General features: G+C 31.5%; 1 long non-coding RNA gene across 1 annotated transcript in view; it reads left to right on the top strand.

The window, feature by feature from the left end:
- Positions 1-3,308, top strand: part of LOC139425763 (uncharacterized) — a 7,196-nt gene extending 3,888 nt beyond the window's left edge. The window contains exon 3 of the long non-coding RNA XR_011636908.1: positions 3,207-3,308. This is a non-coding gene — a long non-coding RNA (uncharacterized lncRNA). The remainder of the gene's footprint in view (positions 1-3,206) is intronic.
- Positions 3,309-12,757: the final 9,449 nt, after the last annotated feature.

Raw genomic sequence — 12,757 nt, 5'->3', positions numbered from 1 at the left:
CAAGTTTTTTTTTGAAAAAAAATGTCAAGTCTGACAAGTTGCTACTTTGTGACAAAATTTTTTTAATAAAAATCATTACTTACACATTAAAGTACAAGTCGTTGCCTTTAAAACCCGCTAATGTAAATGATTTTAAGATTTTTTTTGACTGAGATATGAGATGTTGAAACTTTCTTGTCATTTATAGTGAAAAGTGAGTTGTGGCAGTATTTTTTGTGAAAATTAGATTTCAATTGAATTGAATGAAATCGATATCAAAATTTTATAATAAATTTGAATTGTTTATTCAAATTATATAATAAATTACATATATAATAAAATTTTTATATTTATACTCGAAAGTATAAATAATTGGTTTTATTTATAAACGTCAAAATTTTCACTATTTAATGTTGTGAATTCGAATTCAAAATCTCATATCTCGGGCAAAAAAAATCGTAAAGTCATTTACTTTAGCGCGTTTTAAAGGTAACGACTTGTACTTTAATGTGTAAATAATGATTTTTATGTAAACAATTTTGTCACAAAGTAGCACCTTGTCTAACATGACATTTTTTTTCAAAAAAAACTTGCTTTGTTCAAATGGGCAAATTTATGCAAACAATTGAGATAAATTAAATTACTAATTTTTAGGTGCAAGTAGAAGACCTGAACATGATATCCTGAAATTTTTATGAAAATTGATTCATTTTTGAAAAAGTTATGACACTTTGAAAAAGGACAATTTTTTAGAAATTTTAAGTGTCCCTAATAATATGGAAGGGTACTGTATATATATATATATATATATATTAATAAAAAATTGAAAATTGCCATTTTAGTTGTCCTGTTAAATTTTTTTAATTAATATATGTAATCTAAATAAGAAAAATTATGCATTGATTAAAATTAATTATAAAAGGCTTTCATTGTAAAGTATGTATAAATGTTAGGGTAATATTTTTTAAAAATTTAACTAAATATTTTTGTAATAAAAATTAAGAAAAAATAAAAGATAAGTAAAGTATTAACAATTCTTAAAGCAAAGCATTCCCACAATAACCTGTTGAGTGCTTGAAAGTCATGAAGGTTAAGCTAGCACATTTTAATGATCAACAGTCATAATAGTAACAATGTGGTTAACATTGCGTACCGCCCGCCTTTACTTCATGAAAAAGCTGACCCATTGATCTGAACCTAAATTAATAATTCTTCTTTTTACTAATAGAAGGCACACATTTTCTTTTAAATTACTTTGTTTCTTAGTAACAATTTACATAATTATTTAACTCAAATATAAAACTGCTAATTTTCTATTCACACATATTCTGCATTTTAAAAACCAGATACTAAATGTGTAGTGTATTATGAGATTTTTTCAAATCATTTCAGTTAATAGTTTCAACTTAAATTTAATTTTAAAAAAATTGTTACGTATTTTTCAGCATGTTTCTTTATTATTTTATTTGTCTAATATTAATTTTAAAACCACCCAATATTAATAGCTAACTGTTTATACTTAGATTTCCTAAAGATGAGCTAAAACGAAAAGTATGGGAAGTAAATGTCCACAGAGAAGAATTCACAGCATCCAATAATACAGTGTTATGCTCTAAGCATTTTACTGCGGATTCATTTGATAGACAAAGATTCTTATGTCTTATGACCTTTTGACAAAAATAATTAATACATAAAATCATTTGCAATTGTTTCTTTACATTTAACATACTTTCAAATGTATCTTCGATTCAAAAAATTATTATTTTTATTTCATTGTTTGGTAAAATCATGCTTAACTAATATGTTAATATGATTAAGAAATTAAAAGCAAATAATTAAATGTAGCGCACATATTATAATGTATTTTTATTAAAAACTTATTTCTTACAATCACGAATAAAATTGGGAAAGCATTCAAAATAAAATAAAAAAAGAGAGAAAAATCTTTAGATACTCTTAAAAATATTACTGTACGATGCGACCGCCAGCTATGAATTTTTCGCCAAAAAGGTAACCCCCATCTTTGAACAAGTTTTCGGAGTCCAAACAATAGACTGGCTCTCTCTACCCTAATATCTCCTCTAAGGTTGGCATACCTTTTTGAGCCGGTTGATTTCATCATAGGGTATACAATTGTTGGGATCTTCCATGTAATTCCACTGGCGCTAGTATCGCGGTTGTGATGTAACTGCAACTGTGTTTACATTGTATGTTTCAGTTTCGATTTCCAGTATGTTCCATTGTTGATGTGTTCTATGTATGTATTGTGAATAAAGTTATTGTTATGTTATAAGTTATCAATATTAGTGCTATCATTGTCAATCATCCTGAATACATATCCCATGCCTTATAATAAACGGTCACAACAACAATTTATATTTTTTTAAAACAAATTTCTCAGGTTTTCAGTCGTGTTTTTTTTAAAGATGGTATTTCGGTCCACGTCTACTACGTTTCCCGGGTACACCACGCAGAGCTGGGAGAAGAACATCACACAAATGGTATGAGTATTCTTAATGTATAGAAGATAAATTCATTGCAAAGTATGTAAAGTTGTGGTATATGTAAAGTATGGACATATGTAAAGTTGTGGCATTTAGATCCCATCATCAAAGAGCTCGACCACCTGACCGTTAAACCAATTGGTAACAGTCATCCTTTTCCATGCGCTTTCCACCAAGAAATTCCTTAAGTTTTGGAAACAGATGAAAGTTTGATGCTACTAAGTCAGGGCTGTATGGTGGATGATCCAGTACTTGTCATTCACAATTACCGGCCGAGCAGATCATTCTTCATCATGAATATTTGTTATTCCTTCCTTGAAAAGCCTACAGAATTTACGTCTATTACCATTATCCATTACACCATCACCAAAATCTTTAACAAGTTGCCGGGGAATTTCAGCCGGATAAGCTTTTTTTGCGTTTAAAAACAGAATAACTGAACACACTTTTCAATCGGTGAGATTATTGATTGACATAATGACAGAGGAAGCAAAATAATCATACAAAAAGTACCGGCAGAGACGTGAAACGAAATGGTGTTGTAGACTTCACAATAAAAGTGAAAGACTTGAAAAAATAAGCCGACCTTGAACTGACGTCATTTTTCAGGATGCGCAGACGCTATGCGCAATCGGTTCTTACTTTAAAAATGACCCTCTTACAATTTAAATTACTAACTATATTGTTCAGCTTCGAAAATTCATTATCTCTCTTTCCTTCAAGAAATAACAACTCCAGCCATGGCGAAAAGTATATCCAATTGCCGGGAAAATTGTGGACCAGCTTGTTTGTAAGTAATTAAACCTTAAATTATTTCAAAACATATTTATAAAAAGATAATACTGAAATAAAATACTCTGGAGAAATTTTCATAGGGCCTCACTTGCTTTAAATTATTTCCATTGTTATTGCATTGGGCATTCGACTAGTATATTAATAAAATACGAAGCTTTTTAACAAAAAGATGCAATACTAAATGTAATAACAATACTTACCAATGTATTACTGCACGAATCCGTAATTTTAAAATCTATTTTACTTATGCAAATGACGCAAAATAAATAATGTAAAATTAACTACAAAAGATATTTTATTCTTGAGCCTAAAATTTCAAAATTATAGGGGAGGGAGGAAACAAAAAAAGTTTAAATTATTAAATAGATGTATGTAACTTAATATAAAACAACTAATTAAAATGCACATAAAAATATCATTAAATAGATATTAAATTGAATACCTATAATGCTATGAGATTTCACTTGACTGCTACACTGTCATAAAGTTCACAAAACATACCAAAGTATACGTACCAAAGTATACGTGTACCTGCATGTTCTTAGCTGTATAATTTTTAAATGTTAAGTATTAATGCTAAGTATAAATTTAAAACTTTCATACAGATCTCAGAATCACAGAGTCAAAAGAAAAAAAATATTTTCTGAATAATTAAATTATATAATATTTAAAATTAGTTTCATTTACGAGCACGTCATTTTTCAAAAACCACTTCTGTTTATGTGGAATGCTACACAAATAACTTTATATATTCTAAAGCTATTACGGAACCCCCAGAGAGCTTAAGCATCCACAAATGTTTCAGTGAAGGTAAGACTATAGATTTCCTTATATCGTGTTTTTAGAAGCTAAGAAGCGAAGGACCACATATATGGACCGAGACAATGAAGAGGTTAAAGTTTGGTAAAGTTTTACTAACATATTTTAATCAACAAAATCATTTGTTTAATAGATAAAATAAGTGTTAACCAACAAAGTTATTAATATTCAATATTCAGAATGTTTGGTAAAGATCTGCTTTTGGTAGAAGCAACGGATTAGGTTCCAATTATCCGTCGTTATTCTTCAAAGTTAACTTCTTTTCGAGAAGCCAATGTTGACTTTTAACTTCAAACTGGACTACATACTCAATCAGGATGAATTATGTGGCCATACACTGGTTAATTTATACAATCAAATTAATAAATGAATTACATCGAGTTATCAATACCCCTCCTGTAAAAAATTATTTAAAAATGAAGAAAAAAGATGAATAAATTCCTAACAAACACTGTACAGAATGCAATTTTATCTATAATAATCTCATGAGAACGAAATAAAAATCGCATGATCAGCTTTGCTGGTTTCGACTGGATGGAACTGAGAAAGATGTTTCTTTTTTAATTTAACGCGATTAAGTAGGAATATTCATAGGTGCTTATGTTACAATACTATTTGATATAAATAATTAGTCATTGTATCACTAACATATTGTCTTTCTTAAATTTTTATGTCAGATAATTATATATATTTTTTAAAAAAAGAATAGAATTCGAAAAAAGAGGAGTTTGGCTAGTTCTAAATAGTCAACTAAAAATAGGGCTTAAACGGGACAAAAAAAGAAACTACCCCTGAGTAAATTTTTATATCCGACAATTATATTCGGCCAACATAGAATTTGTCTCATCCATTTAGCATAAAAGTAAATAAATAAATATTTTACTTGTCCAAGTGGTAATTTGGACTTATAATTAAGTAAATAATTAGAAGTCCAAAATTTTATTTTTTGCACATGAAAAATTAAAATCTCGTAACACTTATAACTAACTGATTGTCTTAACAGAAATATTTATGTTCCTTTTCTTCAACATTTCTCCTGGCAGATCATGTAATTTTTTTTGAGGTCGTGCAATTTCTTACCACCTGCTAAGAGGAGTTAATCATTTACTACAGAACAGTATTTTTTTTTAAAATTTCACCATTTTGTCAACTTTCAATTATTTTCACTGCACTAAAAAGAGGACGAAAAAATAAAACATTCAAAACCTAGAGCCAAAAAAGGAAATATTATTTTGATATTAAACTTTTTATAATAAGTAAATGTCTTTTTACAAGTGATTTTCTGAACTAACAAAATCTTTAGAAAATCACGCACTTTTTATTTCAAAACTTTTATGCATCTTTAAAGTAATGTTTACGCTTTAACAGTTTCACATTCAAAAGTTTTACTACTATTAGAACATGTACAGATGGATGACAAAATAATACCAACACCTGTGAAAAAGTGTGACTTATTTCACACCTGCAGTACAACCGCGCCACCTGCAACAGAAGTCTGCCACCTAGTGTTGCATGAGTGTATCTAACTAGCTTTTATAAGGTGAAATGTCTGACCTGTCAGAACTCCAAAGAGGGATGATTGTTGGAGCTCGTTTAAGTGGAGCATCGGTGACAGAAACAGCAAACCTTTTGGGGTTTGCAAGAAATACTGTATCAGCCGTTATGACTGCATACATGAAAGAAGGTAAGACGAAGTCTTCAAAGCAAAACAGTGGCCGAAAGTCAAAGCTTGATGATAGAGATAGACGTGTCTTGCAGCGCGTAGTAGCTCGAAAACACAAGCAATCGTTATCCGAGATAACATCATACATGAACAGTCATCTTCAGGACCCCGTTTCAACAAGAACTGTTCAAAGAGAACTTCATGCGGTGAACATTTATGGGAGAGTGGCAATTCGTAAACCCTTGGTGACAGCAACCAATGCTTTCAAGCGCCGTCAGTGGTGTAGAGGTCACAAAGGCTGGTCCCCACAGCGGTGGCAGCAGGTAATATGGTCCGATGAATCATCCTTCACCTTACTTCAGACCACCGGATGCGTTTATGTCTGGAGATCACCCAAAAAAGCGTTTGATCCTGAATGCCTCTTACCAACTGTGAAACATGGAGGCGGCTCCATTATGGTTTGGGGTGCGATATCTTGGCATGGTCTTGGGCCACTAGTACGTCTGCATGGGAGAATCAAATCTAATGACTATCTAAGTGTTCTAGCGGATCATGTTCATCCTGTTGTACAGACTGTATTCCCTGAAGAGCGACCGATTTTTCAAGACGACAACGCCCCTATCCACACCGCTATGTGCGTTCAAACATGGTTCGAAGAGCATGACAATGAAGTTGAGCATCTCGTCTGGCTCCCTCAGTCTCCGGACTTAAATATTATTGAACATTAGTGGCAATATTTGGAGTCTAAACTTCGTTCCCGATTCCCACCTCCATCAAATCTTTTGGAATTAGAGGCCGCTTTGCAAGAGGAATGGCTTAATATTCCTTTAAACGTTGTTCATGACCTTTATGCATCGATCCCACGTCGTATTAAATCTGTAATTCAGTCAAAGGGTGGTCCAACACCCTATTAATAAAGATTTTTTGATATTTCACAGGCGTTCGCATTATTTTGTCACCCATCTGTATCAATATTGACTTTGCAATGAAACAGCATAAAATATATGCACTTACGTAATTCCTGCTTAAAATTTTTACGTTCTTGTTTCTAATACTTCTTACCAAATTATTTAGGTTGTACTATGACATGATTATATAATTATTATCATTATTATTATCATTTTGATAGCGAAGAATTTTACGAAGTAAGAAGGCAGATCAGTTTACATCGTGAGGTAGGTTAACGTTTATTTAGTTTCTTAATTTAAGAGCTGATTTCTAACTAGCTGCCGAAATAAAGTGCTTCATATCTTCTATTAAAAGTTTTTGAAGTTGGTAATATTTTGCCCTTTTGAATTCTTAGAAATGTCAAAATTACATTAAGATTGATTTATAAGAAGAAATTCATTTAGGAGGGGTGGAGGAGAGCTTATTACCTAAAATTAATATGATGGGTAGTTAGTATTTTCAAAATGTTACCTACTATGAATAATTGACCACAAAATAGAACTTCTTCACTTACAAAAGTATTTCAGCAACAGCCCGTTGTGGGCCAGCGGAGCTATGTAGGTTAAGACTTTACAATTTCACATGCATCGATGTGCACATGCAATGTTGATCACATTGCGCACAGACCTTCCTTTATTGTACCGAACACAGGGGTTTGTTTCGATTGAAGATGAATAAAACAGTCCTTTAAACTCCAAAAATTTATTAGTAGAATCTTGCAGAAAATACAGCTATTTCTGACACTCAATTGTAGCTCAAATAACAATCCAGTACACAATGACTCAAATGCTTTGAAAATTAAGACGATTCAATGTACTCGCAAATCAGAACACACAAGAAGACTAATACTATATCCTGTGACGTACACTCCTATTTATATAGGCTTGGCGACGGAGCCCAGGAATTTTCAATCAGATTCTAGTTGATTCTCGCATAACTCTGGAAATATTGATCCTATTGCTTCGAATCTATAATTTTCCAGAACTATCAATTTGTCGCCAAAAGTTTCGATAATATTAGAGCCAAGTTGGCACAAATGACGCCAAACCAAGTCTTCCTTAAGAAAAACCATAGATATATGTAAAGGTATTTAGTTCCTGAGATTATATTATCCCTGTCACATATTAGTCCCTGAGAAATACACATAAACTGACATTATAAGTAGACTGCTCTCGCATTGTTAAAATCACACTCATTTAAACCAACACATATCTGAATATTCCCCTCATCATTTGACGGAAAAGGAGGAATGGCAGTCTATGTTGGCTACTTATCCCCTATATTTGGTGATAATAGTAGGTAGGTAAACATATTTCCTCGATGTCATAAAAGGTTTTTTAAGATGGTAACTGGAATTTCGCAATTTCCCCACAGTGGCAAAGTTTAAGGCTAATGTTAAGGCTTATTGTTTCAATTACTTTTAAAAAAAATATTAAAATTGGAATAAATATTTCCAACATCGATTATTTAGCTTTCATTCTAATATTTTATCATTATCATTTATTAAGTAGAGGAAAAGTTTAGAATATTTTGAGCAAATTTCAATAACTTCTAATAAACAATTCATAATTCAAAAATTAAATGAAACAGTGAAGTGCATGTTATTCGGGTAAATAAATATGTTTTTGATGTAAATTCGCATCTTTTAATTCTGATACAATTGTTTTGCATATCATAATTCAAGAATTTGTTTTCTTACAAATATGTTTTCAAAAAATATCCTTAATTATTCAATAATATAAATTCAGATAATGAATTCTCTAAACAGTTCATAAATTACGAGTTTAATTAAATTAAAACTATAAGCTATTTGTAATTTCAGTAAATATAGGTATTTATATTATTTTTAAATGAAGCAGCAACTAATTAGCTATTATTAGCAAACATTTATTTATTTTGCTTATAATTACAGCTAATGAAATTAGTTACGCATTAGTTATGCACTGTTGCAATATAAACAAAATATGATGAATAATTTTAAGTTGAATGTTCGTTTAAATAAGCTTACATTGCCACTGCTAATTTTAAAATCTGAAATAAATGAAACACTAACAGATCGGACCTCTTCTAATTACTATTATAATTCATTGGTTATAAACAATTATTAGATTTGGATTTTATAATACGTGCTGAGAATTTAGAGATTAGAGACAAAAACTTATCTTTTTGTTTCATTGTTTTATTATTAATTAAAGCAATTATGAAAAATTAATAGCTTCTTGGTAGAAATAGCATTTTGCAGTTCAGTAAAAGGAGTGAACCGGTCGACGAGTCACGTGAGCGGGTTGCTGGTTTCCATGCATAATGCATCGTGAATAGTCTACCTACGTTATACGGTTTTGGAAATGCATTAGACTTAATTTTCTCTGGAAATTAAGTTGGAATTACGCGTTTTCCTTGCAAGTTTTCTAATTAAACTGGTTATTTAGGGTCTGTCTAAGATATTTAGCCTCATAATAAAAGATTTTTCGCAAATTCATTTACTTATTCATTTATAACCGTTGTAATTTTGGGTTGACGACTTTCAACTCCGTAGTCCTGCAATTTTGAACCCAATCCAGAAGACAAGGGAACTCCTGGATCAAGTTTTGAGAGAAATTTGCCTTCGTTACAGGGAGAGGAAAACCAAACCTCCCATAGCTAGCCTGACGGCAAGAGAACTCTTACCCATGATCCGTCTACCGACGAAGAAATGTTTACGTTAGAACTTGTTGTCGGATGCAGAATTCGTATCGAACAGCCATTGCTAGGATTCGAACCCAGTTCACCTCATTGCAAAGCGAACACTCTATCCCCTGAGCCTCACAAAATTAGCCACATATTTACAAATTCGTTACATTACTTTCCAGACAAGCTGGTACCCAACGATCTGAAGTTGGTGTAAGAGAGTTCAAGCCTCCGCTGAGAATTAAGCCCCAGTTCATCTCAATGACAGTTCAGTTCCGTGACCACTGAACCTTCGTGGCTCTCCAAGCTTATAAGCTTGCAAGCTTATAAGTAACTTATAAGTATTTGTAAATTTTGTGTTAATAACTAAAGACAAAAGAAATTAAATCCCTTGTACAAGAAGTAAAATTAACACTAAGAGGTCCAAACTTTGAGCTCTTGAGCTCCTAGCCAGACAGTTGGGACCATATTTACCAGATTGTGGCTCCGCCGTATAATTTGAGTTATCTGACATGTTACTCTTAACATAGGGTACCTTCCTTATTTTTTTAAATAAGTCGAGATGCTATAGATTAAAATTTTCAAGGATGACTTATTTTTAAATCCGATCAATTCCCTCCATTGTATTCCATTATTTAAAATTGCGTAGGTTTAAAATTTGTATGCCCTTCAATTTGTATGCCGATCATCAATAAAAAAAAGCAATTAAAAAATAGTAAATATTCGTAAAAACTAGTTTTTTTTTTTAGCATGGAATTATCTTTGGATAAAGAAGCTTTATAATTGTGCCCGAATTTTTTTTGATTTAATTCATTAAGTCCGAAGATATGGAGAATAAAAATTAGAATATAAGAAATAAAAAGTAGAGTTAGCATTACGGAAACCAAAATTTCGGTCACTCTGCTGCCTAAACAATTCAGACCATATTTTCTATTTAGTGGCCACACCCCATATAATCAAAATTCGTAGTAAAAAAATTTTGTTTTTTCATAAAAAGTATGTTTTTTTGTCTGATTCAGTACACGGTTAGAAATTTCACAGAAAAAATTATTAACAACAATTTATTATTTTGTTATTTTACCATATTCAAACAAAATAGTCAAATAACCAATAAATGAGATGGTATTCAAACTGTTAACAGTGAGTAAAACCGTTTATTAACTGTTTCATTCTAATACGGCTCAACGACCAGAATTTTATCGCACCAACTAGGATCTCTGAACCAAACCACTTAGTTTCTTGCAAATAGGCACATATTATAGCCGAGAGGACTAATCTGTCAATCTCATGACCACCAGAACACGGTTTCGAGTCCCAGAGTTTAAACCTCAATACTCCCTCCATTCTCATCAACATATGAAGAATTTCCAGTTTGTTCGGTTCTCCAACGGCTCGTTCTCTCATTCACATGTAGATGGCAGCATCATATTGCTACTAAACTATCCCCAGTTAAATTTATTTTGTATGGTCTTGAAACCATGCTAGTTGTAAATGGAAAAAAAAACTGTGAAGATTAAAAGTGTTCTTTACCGTAAACATCACAGTTGATAGGATGGGTAGACTGCTGCCGCTTATTTAACTATAATTTTATAATGCAAATTCTAACAATGTTCTTTAAATTAATGCCACTGAAAATTAATTAGCTTATTTAAAGTCAGGTGCTCCAGCCATTAAGATAGGTAAATAGTGCTTGAAAATACGATCATTAGATCAATAACTATTCAGGATGCTCGATTCTTCTTTTGTTCACTAAAAAATATCCCTGTTATTAACAGGCATAGTTAAAAGTGATATTTATCAATAATAATGTACCGTGAATTTTGTACTATTTGCTAGCTTAATTATTTATATTATTTTTTTCAGCACCAATGTAGCTCATATAGAGTTGGACTGTAAGTTTTCCTGCATTTTATTACACTCCAATTGGTATCTAAAACAACAAGTCACTTCTAAAAATAATTTTAATACTTTCACGTTTAAAATTAATTTATTAAGTTGCTTTTCATGTTAAAGTTGATAATAAAAGCGTTACTTAAACCATATTTGTTGCTAAATCTTGTGACTCAGGATTGATGTCACCCGTCAAATCATCAACAGAACTGTCAATTAGGTTAGAAATACTTGAAAATTAAAAAAGAAATATTTCAGTTTTAGTTCATCGCCTTGCTGTAGCGTTTATTAAAAGTAACCATACGCAAAATTTTAGAATTTTAAATTAATATCTACTGTCATCTCTGCGGTAATTTAAATTTTTGATATTAAAAATCAGTAACACAACTACAAAGTGTTCTCATTGCACTGCACGACATGTAGTTGTGCACTGAGAAAGCTTTGTACACATAAGTTCCATTAAAATGAAGAAACTTTCATTATATATTTAATTAAATATTTGCAATCAACATTCAAAATTCCTTACCTTTAAACCTGAAGAAAATATTTAGTGTTTCAAAACTTTTATGCAGATAATGATATTGAGAAAAGGTGATAAACTAACTGCTAAAAAATATCATCAAAACATAAAATCAACTGACCCTTATTATATTTACTTTAAATGCGGGTGAGCCATCCCCTCCGCAGATGTGCAAAATTGTGATGGCATGTCTTCGGATCATCTTCGGCTATGTTTCCCAGACTGTCGCCAATATCCCATTCATTGTGCAGCTCTAGTGCGACCAAAATATTCAGCTAAGAAACTAAATTTTCCTTTAATCAGTTTTTGAACTTATTTCTCTCCTTTTCTACATTTAGCTTTTGAAAGTCAATGTTGGTATAGTAAAAAAATAACGAATGATGTTTTTTTTTCAATTTCCCAGGAACTATTCGACCGTTTTTATTCGATTGCTCGTTGGATTGAAAGTTTGGCATTTTGCCCAGTAAATTTGCATTCTTTAAAATGATGTAAAAAGTTGTATACCTTAAAGTTCAATCAATTTTCGACCGTTATAAAATATAATAATAAATAAAAAATATTTACTAAAAATTATATTTTGCGTGAATTATCTTCAGATAAACGAATTTTACAACTGTGTGTAAAACAAAATATTTCAATTAGCTTAAAAGGTTCTTGAGATATGGCTGTGTTGTTTTGGCTTATCCTCCAAATGTCTGACGAAGTCAGACATGGTCCATCAGACCATTGACCCTAAAGAAATCGAGCACCAGAAGGGGGGATGAGTATGTGTTCTCTCTGGAGAGTCTCAAACAGTCCAGGATGAATTCGGGAGAAGCCTGCTCAGTTTGACATTTGGAGCAGACATCGAAGATTCTCTTATCTTCGAAAAACGAAAGACTTTTTGTGTGGCCGCTTGCTAATCTGGAAATTGTGGTTTTAGAAGCTGTGTCACAATTGAGGGCAAATGAAGAACCTGGCTCTTCTCCCGCC

The sequence above is a fragment of the Parasteatoda tepidariorum genome, chromosome 6 (assembly GCF_043381705.1).
Source record: "Parasteatoda tepidariorum isolate YZ-2023 chromosome 6, CAS_Ptep_4.0, whole genome shotgun sequence".
NCBI lineage: Eukaryota > Metazoa > Arthropoda > Arachnida > Araneae > Theridiidae > Parasteatoda > Parasteatoda tepidariorum.
Note: the sequence above shows the minus strand (reverse complement) of the source record. Positions and strands in the feature narration are given on the sequence as shown.